This window comes from Spermophilus citellus (assembly GCF_964194105.1).
Source record: "Spermophilus citellus genome assembly, chromosome: 9".
Taxonomy (NCBI): domain Eukaryota; kingdom Metazoa; phylum Chordata; class Mammalia; order Rodentia; family Sciuridae; genus Spermophilus; species Spermophilus citellus.
Window position 1 is genome coordinate 59,528,438 of NC_138191.1, and position 12,770 is coordinate 59,541,207.

The 12,770-nt window shown below is 39.2% G+C and overlaps 1 protein-coding gene across 6 annotated transcripts in view; it reads left to right on the top strand.

The window, feature by feature from the left end:
* TGFBR3 (transforming growth factor beta receptor 3) overlaps positions 1-12,770 on the top strand; it is a 194,417-nt gene that overhangs the window by 22,758 nt on the left and 158,889 nt on the right. The gene's annotated exons all lie outside the window — the stretch shown is intronic.

Genomic DNA, 12,770 nt, shown 5'->3' on the forward strand with positions numbered 1-12,770 from the left:
TCCCTAATGGCCACATAAACTAATTTGTTGGATCAGTTTTGGAAACTGGCAGGTCTCAACAAGAAAAGCATTGACTTGAAAAATGATTATTCCCTTGGTTTTGGCTGTTGACTTGCGGGTACAGATGGATGGGGTAATAATTACCACTTATTGAATATACACTACAGGCAGCCACTGGGCTGAACAATTATAGAGTATAAAAATGAATAAGCATATTTTTTATTTAATGAGTTTAGATAATCACAACTCTGAGTTGGAAATAATTACTTTTGCCACTTTATAGGTGATGAATTGAGATATGGAGAGGTTAGATAACTTTCAGTGTGACAAACCTGGGAAGTGGAGGGTTTTACATCTGTGCTCTTAACCTGGGTGTTGTACTGAAGGAACCATTCCACCCTGAGGGCTCCCCATAGCGTCAGACCAGGGGTGGTATGTAGGAAGGCTGAGTGGAAGTCAGTTGGGAGAAATTGGTTTATGAGGATGGAAAGCAGAATATCCCCCTCATTGCACATCCTTTGAAAGAAAGTTGCTTGGTTTTGGGTTTCCTTTTGAATGCCAGTGTGTGAATTTGAACTGCCCATTCTTCTGTTATTTTTCTGTCAGCAGTTTCGTTTTGTCTCATTATTGAAGAGTTATTTGCCTTTTGGCCTGTGCATTAAAATGGATCTTAATTAAAATCACATTGAAAAGTAGTAGCAAGAGAGGAGAGTAAGAGGAAGAGACAGAGAAAGAGAAACACCATGCTATGATGACAAGGTTCAGAACCACCTTTGGTGGCTCTGAGCAGGGCTTTCTGCTTTCATCAATGCCTGGGTCAGACTAACAAACACACTGAAGAAGGTCTTTCTTGGGAATGTGGTGAGGTTGATGGCCCTGTATAGCCTTGATGTTTTTAGTAGCACATCAGTTTTGCTTAACACCTTCCTTCTTCTTTCAAGCCATGGTGGGGATATATATATATATATATATATATATATATATATTTATTTATTTTTTGAGTTGCATGCATGCTTAAAGCTTTGCAGAAGTGAAAGGGACAGTGGCATTGTAGATTTTTTTTTTTTGACAGCACAAGATAACTGATAAATAGCACAGAGATAGGGAAGTCTTTAAGGTAGTTTGTTGGTTGTTATTGTGGTATAACCTAATAGGCCAAATGAATGAAGAAGTAGGGGAAAATGTTTTTTATATGCCTATACCTAGTAGCTTTATATGTGGGTGCTGCATACTATACTTTTGGGGGCATTATGCATGAGTTGAACTTCATAACCCACTTGAATCAAAGTGTGAAATATGATATATCAAGAACTATGTAATATTTTGAACAACCAACAATAAAAATTAAAAAAAATATAAAAAAATAAAATAAAAAAAGAAGGAAATAAAAGAATTATCCAATTTTGATTTTAAGAGTATATTATAAAATTTGCTTATATAATAAAAACTTTTTAAACACACACACAAAAAAATAAATAAATTCATTAAGGTAAAAAAAAGAAGATAGTAATAATCATAATAAATATTTAAAGAGTATTTACTGTGTGCCAAGCCCCATTCAAAGTGCTTTATCTAATTTCATCCTTATAATACCCTAAGAAGTGTAGGTAGTTTGGTTATCTTGTTTAGAGATGAGGACACTGAAGTACAGAGGGGTTAAGTAACATCCTCAAGGTCACACAGCTAGTAAGTGACAGAGTTAACCATAAACCTAATAAGTCTAGGTCTGGAAATTGAGCCATTAAAACTTTTATTTATTTTTTTCAGATACTGGGAATTAAATCCAGGGGTGCTCACATCCTTAGCCATATATATATATATATATATATATATATATATATATATATATTTATTTATTTACAATTTTCTTCTTCTTCTTCCTTTTTTTTTTTTAGTTGTCAATGGACTTTTATTTTACTTAGTTATATGTGGTACTGAGAATCGAACCCAGTACCTTATGCATGCTAGGTAAGCACTCTACCACTGAGCTATACCCCCTGCCCTCCTTAGCTCTTTTTTATTTTGAGATAGGGTCTTAGTAAGTTGCTGAGGCTGGCTTTGAACTTGTGATTCTCCTGCCTCAGCCTCCCAAGCTGCTGGGATTACAGGCATTCACCACTATGCCTGGCTGAGCCTTTAAACTTCTATACTATAGGAAAGTATTGATCTGAAGGGTGTTTGTTTTGAAAGAATGATAATGGGTTTGCTTGAGCCATCTATGTCCTCTTGAAACATTAAGAAATCACTTATCGGGCTGGGGATATAGCTTAGTTGGTAGAGTGCTTACCTTGTAAGCACAAGGCCCTGAATTCAATACCCAGCAACAACAACAACAACAACAAAAAAAAAAAAAAAAAAAAAAAAGAGAAATCACTTATCACCGAGTCCTTGCTAAATGCAAACAAACACAGTACTAGACTTTTAGGGATACACAAAGAAATGTAAAAGTATCCCTGAGTTGCTTGTACATTTAATTATATTTGTAAAATATGACTATATAAAAAATAATCAATGTAGGACAAACGCCAAGTAAAACCCAGAAGACCTCAGAGGGGTCAGAAGAGGAAGCCCTTGTGGACTTGAGAAGCAAGGGCTTTGTGGAAGCTCTAGTCTTCAGCTCTGCCCTCAGGATAGACTGTCCAGGACGAGAAAGACTCTGGGCTGACCATATGGAGAACCATGCCTGCCATGTACTTGATGTTTAGTGCTTGACTTTTTTTTTTTTTTTTTTTTAATGGATGGATGACCTTTCAATGGTGTAGACATACAGCAGGAGTCTACTTGGAAAGAAGGATGGGAGTAGATTGTGGAGGACCTCACTATCAGAGCAAGGCTTGTGAATTTCATTCTGAGGTTTGGATTTTCTCCATCCTCTGAGGTCCAAGGCATGCATCAGAGAATTCAAACTGGGCCTCCAACAGTGAGCCTGAAGAACTTATCCTCATCAGTTTCAGACACAACAGTCCCGGGACACAGACTGATGTTTATCAAGGGCTTGCTAGTTAATTTTGTTTTAATAAGACAACTCTATGAGGTGGGTATTATTATGGTTACCATCATCTCCATTTTACAAACAAGGAAGCTGAGACTCAATTTGGTTAACAATTTGTACAATGTCCTGTGACTAATAAGTTTGAGCTGGAACTTGAATCCAGACAGTTGGCTCTCAGTCCAGCTGAAGGCCGCTCTATTAGCATCTTCTCTAGGAAGACCCTCATGTGGAATGAGCAAATCTCTCAGCTTGTCCAATTAAGTTCTAGGTGAATAGCCACCAATGAGACATCCTGGAATTAGATGAAACCCCTTTTGCTCAGAAGAGATGGAAAGAGCTATCTGAGCAGAAGGACCCTTAAGTAATCCCACTTCATGGAAATGGTCTTGAAGCTCTACATCAGAGGGAAGGCATAGAGTTCTTGGTAGCAGAGGGGGTGAAAGAGGTAAAAGGCCCCCCATAGATCTGCTGGGAGGGGGCAAGCCCAATGGAGCATGAAAAAATGAGCCCAAGTTAGAAGAGTAGGAACCTGCTTGCTCCAGCCCAGTGAGTTTGGCTGGCTGTTCCTGGAAAGCCTTCCTTTTCCTTCTCTGCTTGTGGTGGAGGGTGAAGAAGGCAGGGGGCAGCAAGCCACAGCCCAGGGTTAGCGGTTGCTTCTACACAATTCATCCTTTCCTCCCTCCCTTGTTCTGTGGTTATGGTATAGTGTTGAGGGCCGGGTGGGCCCTGCTCTTGGTGAACATGTGCTATGTAGGACCATAATGCCTTCCGAGTAGAAATGGCCCGAGGTTACTTATTGGCACCTTATCTTGAGTCCTGTGATCTATCTTATATAAGAAAAGTGGGAAGTTTGAAAAATAAATGCTTGCTACTGAGGCTGAATACTCACTACATTTTTTTACTTTAAAAACTATTCCTACACATCTTTAAAAAATATTAGCTGCTGCCTCTGAGGCTTGGCAGTGTTGGGTAGGGCTGTGTTTCCAGGAGTTTTAATAATGAGAAAAAGAGGCATGCATGGAGAATTCAAGGAAGTCAGTTTGGTTGGAAGGGCTGGACTTGGCAGCATTCCATGGGCCCCTGTGCCAGATTGGAAGAGGTCTGCCGAGGTGAGCTCTGCAGAAACGCTGCTGGCATCCCTGCCAGGGGTTAAGATGGACTCCTGGTTCCCTCATTTCACTGTCTCGATTTGGTGCCCAGGTGCACTCTTTTGGAAGCTTGCTCACAACCTGCATACCCATTTCTGTGGAGCAAACATTTCTTTTCTTTTCTGTTGGATATTCCTGGAATCTCAGGTAAAGTCCACAGGAAAATTGAGACATTTTTAGTCTGAGCTGTTTTCCTGCTAAGAAAGCTCTAAAGTCTTTGTATCCATGGGACAGCAAGTGGAGATACCTGCTGGTTAATGCTTGGTCCGAAATGGGACAAATGGCAGCCTTGGGGAGTGTGTAAACTAATAATAATATCATATTGTATTTATAATTTTCAAAATGCTTTTATATCTAGTATTTCATTTGATCCTCCCAGCAGTCTCTGGAGTAGGCAGGTATTACTTTCTTCATTTCCAGAATGACAAGTAATGAGGAAGAGCAAGTGAGTGATTTAGAAAGATGATTCAACTCTCCGTTAAACCAGAACTCACACTTCTGCAGAAAAACTGCTCCAATAGATTCTTTAGCTTTTTCTGCTGCCAAGCACCCCTTAGCACCCCACCCCCAGCACCTCACCCCTTAGCACCTCACCCCCAGCACCTCTTGAAACAGTGCAGCCAGGTGCTCTCCTGGGCATGTGGCAGGTATTAGTTCATTTAATCCCACCAGAAACCCTGTGAGATCAGTATTTATTATTTTCCAATTTTGGCTATTATTACTGCTGCCCCCATGGCTAATATTATTATGATACTTATTTCAGAAATGAGGAGACTGAGGTTTAAGGAATTAAATATAATGTGTAATGAGGACCAAATAAAGAAATAAGCAGAGAGGCAGACTCCAGTGTTCATGCTTTTCCTGTTATGCTGCCCAAAAGGGACTGGCATTCTTTTAAAAAATGTAATTAATTTTTAAATTTACTTTTTAATTGACAAGTAAAAATTTTGTATTTTTATGGTGTACAACATGATGTTTTGTTATATGTATAACATACATGTTTGCATTGTGGAATGGCTGGATCAAGCTGTTTAACTTATTCCTTACCTTATATGTCATTTTTTATGGTAAACACTTAAAATCTATTCTCGTAGCAATTTTCAGGTATAAAATACATTGTTGGTAACTGTAGTCACCATGATGTACTATTCCAGCTTTTGAACTTGTTCTTCCTAACTGAAATTTTATATTCTCCTCAATCCTTCCCAATTCCAGCCTCAAGTAACCATCATTTTAGTGAGTTTGACCTTTTAAATTTCCACATATGAGTGAGATTAGGCAATGTTTGTCTTTCTGTGCCTGGCTTATTTCACTTAACATAAAATCTTCTACTTTTGTCCATGTTGTAGCAAATGACAGATTTTCTTTCTTTCTTTTTCTTTTATTTTTTTTATTAGCTACACATGACATTACAATGATCTTGGCAATTCATACATTTGAATCACTGGGGTATAATTTCTCATTTTTCTGATTGTACAGATTACAGAATCAATCTGCATAGGAAGGGCAGCAGAATAGAATAGACATTATGATTACTGTATGTATATAGGTGACTCTATGACCAGTGTGATTTTCTTTCTTTTTAATGGTTGAATAGCATTCCATGGTGTAGGTATACCCCCTTCTTTCTCTTTATTCATTCATCCTGCACTCTTTCTCTTGGACTCGAGACAGTGGCCCATGAACTTTGGGGTTTCTCCTCTCTGACAACTGAATGATCCAAGGTTGTAATTCTTAAAGGTAGGAGGCAGAGAGTGCTGACTGACAGCTACCACAAGGGAATGTAAAGGATGGAGGATGATGGGGTTCTGAGCATATCTCAGTGGTAGAGCACCCCTGGGTTCACTCCCCATTACTGGAAAAGAAAAAAAAAGCCTTCTCCTCTAGCCCCTAGGTCTCTGGACACAGTTAGTTGATTTGATCTGTGATTATTTTTATTATAAAGTCTTTATTTTTGTATTTAATTTTTCTCTTGGATACAAAGGGAAAGCCTTTTTGTCAAATGTGATGCCAATTATTACCAGGGTGCCAATTTATTTTAAAGAGACCAGAGTGGATGAAGTGTCATGCATTTAGGGCACTCTTGTGTTCTCTTTGGATATACCATGCATACTCAAGCATGGTGAAATTTTCCTTCTCCCCATTTCTTATAGGTCTTTGCATAGAAACAGTACATATAAAAATGCATGAGCATGCATACACATGTACACAGACATACACACACAGTTTGGACAGTTAGTAGTAGTCAAGAAAGATGAGTTTATTTCTCAAAGATCCCTTTTCCCTGCAAAGATCTGTGTATGAGTGGGTGAAATATATTGACTATAAAAAGGCCTTTTTCTTGTTTTCACTTGCAAGGAGAGTTTACTAATAGCTAGTTGGGTAGCTAAATGTACATATGGAAACATGGTTACTATAGTCATAGATTCGATGTCACAAAGGCAACAGGATCCAAGTTTCTCCTCCCTTTTCATCCTTATCCTAGGCTATGTCATTGCTACCCTGCTCTATGAATTTCTGAATTATTTGGATTATTTTAGTATACCAGCTATACTGTCATCAAGACAGAGCTATCCATATGTGCCTGCATAACTGTTTAACTGCTAAAAGTTTTTACTTTTACACAGTTGTGCACATAGGAAGTTAGATTTGCTCAGTTTGTTTGCTTTGGTGACTAATTCTTGATACTCTGGGGGGCACCATGAATCACTGATAGAGTTTGGAGCATGCTGGTTTTGGAAATGATGTAGGAGCAGAGAGTGTCTTGGGAAGTGTCCCAATGTGAGCCCTTTCCCTAGAACTGGCTCTGCCTATGGCTCCTTCCTGTGGCATCTACTATGCACTGAAGTACTTGCCCCTCTCAAATGACTGGACCACCCTGCACCATATCCATGTGAACCACTGACTTTCATTTTCTTTAAAATGTCATTACCAGAGTGATATTAAAAAAAAATTGATCTGAAGTCCAATCTAGTCCTATTTTTATTTTCTGAGAGGGTGCTGGAAACCAGGCAGAATTCTAGAGGATTTAAAAATGCACTTGCTCTTAGGAGTTTCCTTCTAAGAAATAGGCAGCAGGTGCTCTGAAGCCCAGCTCTTCTACTGCCCTATCCTGAAATATTAAAAAAAAAATTAGTGATGGAGGAGAAGGAGTGGTGTGTGGAAAATCTTACTATCCTCAAAGGAAAATGTTGATTTTAAAACAATTTTGAAGTTATTCTCTCTGTTGGCAATGAGAGGGACCATATATGGCAAAAGGAAAAAGTTTCAATAAAACGGCTTCCAGTTCTTTGTGTTGTTTCTCTTTGTCCTCACATGCCTGGATAGCTTTGTCCTAGTTTAAAGGAGCCATCAGAAGTAAGATTTTTCTTCCTTCCTGCCACATCCAGAAGGATGCTCAGGAGAGTAGAGCCACAGCTTTTGGAGTCAGCCCCTGCATATGTTCTTTCCACCAGGACACCGCTGGGCTCCTCTGTGCTCTCCTGTGGAGAGCTTCCCAGTGGGTGTGTCTGTGTGTGACAGCTGTGCAGTTTTGTTGCTAAAGGTTTTAACGACATATCACCATTTATTGTTTTGCATTTTCCTTAATTTTAAAGAACTGCTGTGCTTTAGATAGACTTGCCAATAAACTGAGTAACCTACTGAGTCTCAGGTGCTTTTCTGGCTTCTGAGGCACTGAGAGGGAGAAGGGATTTCAGAGGTAGTGCAAAGAATGAGAATTTTCCCTCAATATGGTTAAAGTTTTGAAAGTGCTTATTGGTTGATTAAGCAGGAATTTATTGATCACCTGTTGAATTTGAGACACAATTTCAGGGATTGGGGATATAGAAGGGAAAAAAAATAGACAAAAACCTTGTCCTCAAGAAGCAAGGCTCTAGTGGGGAGAGATATACCAGAAACAAAACAACTATGCATATTTTAGCAATGGATCATTAGTGGTCATTAGGATGAATGGATCATTAGGGATCATTAGTGGGGGTGCATGACTTAAAGTCCAGTTAGGGGCTGAGGGTGTAGCTCAGTGGTAGGGCACTTACCTAGCATGCAAGAGGCCCTAGATTTACTCTCCAGGACAGGGGGAAAAAACCCAACCCATTAATTAAAAAAAATAAATAAATTTGGGTTATATTATTGGTAGAGTGCATGTTTAGCATGCACAGGGTCCTGGGTTGAATCCCTAGCATGTGCACAAAAGCACACACACAAAAGCTCACACATTGTGTGTACACTTAATAAGGGAGGCCTCACTGAGATGATGTTTGAAGCAAGGTTTGAAGGAAGTGAGCTAAATGGATATCTCAGGAAAGCACATTAGCACAGAGGTCCTAAGGTGAGAGTTACCTTGAAGCTCAAGCAATAGCAAGTAGGCCAGGTGGCTGCTGGAGTGGAAGTAGCTGGAGTATGTGGAGTAACTAGAGGGTGGGGAAAGGGGGGATGAGGGTTCATTGGTATGTGTGAGGTTGTGTATAGATTAGGACCTTGTTAGTGATCATACATTTTTTTTTTCTCTAAGTGAGATGGAGCCATCTGAGGATTTGAGCAGAGAATGATATGATCAGAAGGATGTTTTAATAGGATCATTCTGGTTGCTGTGTTGAGAGTAGACTTTTGAGCAAGGATGGATTTGAGGATACTTTGGGTGGCTGCTTTAATAATTAAGGCAAGAGATGAGAGGGATCAGGATCACTTAAAACCAGGAAAGCGCATTAGCACAGAGGTCCTAAGGTGGGAGTTACCTTGAAGCTCAAGCAATAAGCTTAGGAAGGATTTTGGAAGTGATATACTTATGAAATTAAGAATGACAATTCTGCGATTTTTTTCAACTTATAATGATTTATTTCTCACATGTGTGGAATACTGTCGAATAACCTAATAATAAAGATACTTCTACACACCATTAAAAGCTGTATCTTAAAACACAAAACAACCTCCACCAACCATTTAAAGAAAATCTATTCACAGTGAGTGACTATCCTTGAAAAATCATTGTCTTAAAACTCTGAACCTCTCTTCCCAGTTTACTTTCCTTCCTGGTTGCCAAATCTCGTTATTTTCATTCCTCAAAAGTTTTTCCACCTCTTGCAAAAGTGTTTCTTGTAGTGTTTTAAGGTGGTGCTTCAGAGATATTTGGTCACATCCAATTTTATATAGTAAATAGTTGTGTGTAAACCCATTTTTATAAGTTAGACTACTTATGAAGTATGCACAAGGAGCTCAATACTTATAGCAGTTCTTTTTCTGTAAAAAATAATCACTTTTAAATATGGATATTCATATTGGTATTGCCTGAGGCAGGGCATACTCATCTTGCTTGTTGAATAGGAAGTTTTGCTTTTTAGAATTGGAAGTTATAAACAGACGTTAGACTAGTTCTTCCTAAACTTTGATGTACATAAGAATCACCTGGAGACCTTATTTAAAAGGCAAATTCTGTTTTAGCAGGTCTTTTTTTGTGTGTATTTGTGTGTGTGAGTGTGTGTGTGTATATGTGTGTGTGTGTGTGTGTGTGTGTGTGTGTGTGTGTGTGGTGCTGGGGATTGAACCCAGGGCCTTGTGCATGTGAGGCAAGCACTCTACCAAACTGAACTATATCCCCATGATAGGTCACAGATTGTACATTTTCTAAATAGATCCATATGCTGCTGATACCGCTGCTCTGAGGACCACATTAATTGTATAGATCATCTGTTTCTTCCGTGTACAGATTGTAACAGAACCTGCTGCCACCTAGACAATTGCTTAGTGTCATAAAACAGAGCTCAGTTTTAGCACGATTTTGAAATGCTACCTTGAAAACCTTTTTGGTAAACTCATTTGTGTCAGAGTAAGCCATGTGCTGGAAAGGAAGTTGGTTCCAGGGAGTGAGTTCCACAGACACCTTCAGCTCCTGGCTATCCATGGGGTATACACCTGCAGAGACCGTATGCATCTTTAACCAGCTGGGGCTTCACCTTGATGTAATCATCACAGTTGTTAAAGCAGGAACCCTCTGCCTCCATTTGTTCCTTTCATATGCCTCATCTGCCCTGGTCCCAATTCTTGCCTTGTAACTTGGTAGACCATGGTAGCAGGCTTGTGTTGACTCAGTGAGCGGGGGGACATTGATACAGGAGACTGAGGCTGAGGGACTATAGTTAATGAGGGAGGATGTTGGCTAACTGGATAAAAGGAGTTGAGGTAACTCTGGGAGGGTGGGACTAAAAGTTAATGTTGTTTCCTACTCCATTCCTATAATCAGATTCCAGGCTAGAGTTTAAAAATTATTATTTTTTTAGAAAAGAAAAAAGGACCTAAATTTTTACTGATGCCTATTAAGTACATTGACACCATATTTATTATAAATTGGGATAAGGCAATGAAAAGATTTAACTTCTGTGCCTAAAAAGTAGTGTTTCGAGTAACTTCATTTATTTGCCATTGATAAATGTATAAGTTTTCCTGATTTACTTTCTCAGGCCTTGTCATTGTTATTCAACTGCACTACCACTGAGCCACAACTGCAGCCCCATCACTGTTATGGGGGGGGCAGGGGACATCTACCACCTTACTTTGCCTAGAACTCACCATAAGCCCCAGGTGGTGGTCATTCTATATTTGAAATTGAACCAGAAAAGTCCAGAAGAATGCAACAACATTTTTTTCTTTTTTGCTCCCTGCTAGCTTTTTTTCTAGGCTTCCCAAAAATGTGTTTATCTTGTTGGCCATGCATGTGGAACAGTCTGGGATCCCATGTAGCATTAGATAGGGAAAAAAAATAGAAAGATTTCCCGCATGACTGACATTATGGGATGAGAAATATTGGATTATGCAGGACTCTTTGATCAGAATCCTAGATTGAGATTTGTTTAAAGATCTATATATTTAAAACTATAAATCTTTTATATTTCTTAAACCAGTCTTTTTTGGGAGTGTAGACTAGAAGTAATACCAGTAACTTATAGGTAGTAAATTCAGAATTTCTATTTATCAGGAAAAAAAATCTTTAGGGTAGAAGAATAGTTTGAACTTTAAGAGCTTGAGAATTACATGATTTGGGAGGAGAGTCTTTCAGATTAGAGAGGACCCCGAGAGATTGAATCCAGCAGTCCACCACCTTTGTCACCATAGGATTGTTTGCAAGGACAGCTCCGCTGTCTTTCAGGGACCAGGTTTCAGCCTGGCCCTGGCAGGTAGCCCGGGAATCTGTGTCCTCTGTTTTTTGCCAAGCTTAATTAGCTCTAGAAATACACTATCAAAAGCTGTCTGGCGATGTTTCATTAATGATACGGGGTGAATTCAAAAGCACTAATTAATTGTGTTAGATTATTTGCAAAGCCCATGCTGAAAAATCTAATGCCTGTAGGAGAAAGTTGGCAGAGAGACTGTGCAGAGATTAGCCTGGACCTTAGCCTGCTCAATTGCCTTTTGGAGTTGGGCCAAGAGGGGAGTTGCTTTTCTTTTAGGAGAAGTGCATGTGACTATATTCTTCCCTAAATTGCCAGTTGACTGCTCCAGGCCCTTGGATAATGCAGCTCATGTGGACTTTTGCAGACTTAGAGAGCCCAAAGGGCATCTTCAAGAGGTTTGGGTGGTTTTTGTTTTGTGAGAGAAACATAATCACTTAACATTCATTAACTAAATAAATACTTCCCAAGGACCTCTTCTTAGAGAGAGGGAAGGGATCTCTAGTTTATTGTGAAACAATTCTGATTTTAAGTGTTGAATGTTCAAAGGCACAAGGAGCAGGCTTCTAAGGAGTGGTGTCTGCCCCTCCCACTTTAAAATCAGGTTCCTCTGGTTATCTATTTAAGTGGCTCAGGGCATTAAAAAGTGAAGTTTTTCTTCTTTTTTACACGTTTTTTGGAGAGGAGTTCCTATTATGTTGCCCAGGCTGGCTTCAAATACCTGGCAACCCTCTCCCTCAGCCTCTCAAATAGCTGGGACTATAGCTGCACACCACTGTGCCTGGATGGCAAAAGTGAATTTTTCGATGGCTGCTGCATTGGAAAATGATGTTTAAAAGAATCTCAATTTGAAATCATGCACATGTCAACTGAAGTTCAGGGCATACTGCATGATAAAGGGAAAAACAGATTTACATTATTTTGCTACATTTGGCATATGTTATAGAATAACAATATTTAGAATTAGCTCGCCTGATAAATTGTAGAAAAATTATAGAAGTCCCTGTTCCTTAAAGAGGGAATTTTGAGGCTTTTGAGTCAAGTGCCAGTTTCTGTTGATTCTGAGGCAATGGTAGACAGTTGAAGAAAGTACAGAAGAGTATTTCAGACTTATCTAAGAGCCAATCATGTGTTGTATAAATAAGGGAGCTGTGTATAGCTCTGTTTGAAAACATCTATCCAGAAATCTTCCAATTCCTGGGCCTGGCCCTGTCTCCCACTGACAGCTCTCAGCAGCTTTTCCTGTCCTTCTGGACTCGGGCAGCATGAGTAAGTAGTTATGTACAAAGCCCAGACCAAATTTTACTTTATTAACATGATTCAGAAGAAAAGAATTCTAATGAGTTTCAGAAGACTGTGCTGAGCCATTTGTGATATTGTCAGATCTTCCTAAACTTAAGGAAGGCCCAAGAAAATCTATTCTTTCTGTTTATTACTCCACTTGGAATCTATTGGACCAAGCGTATG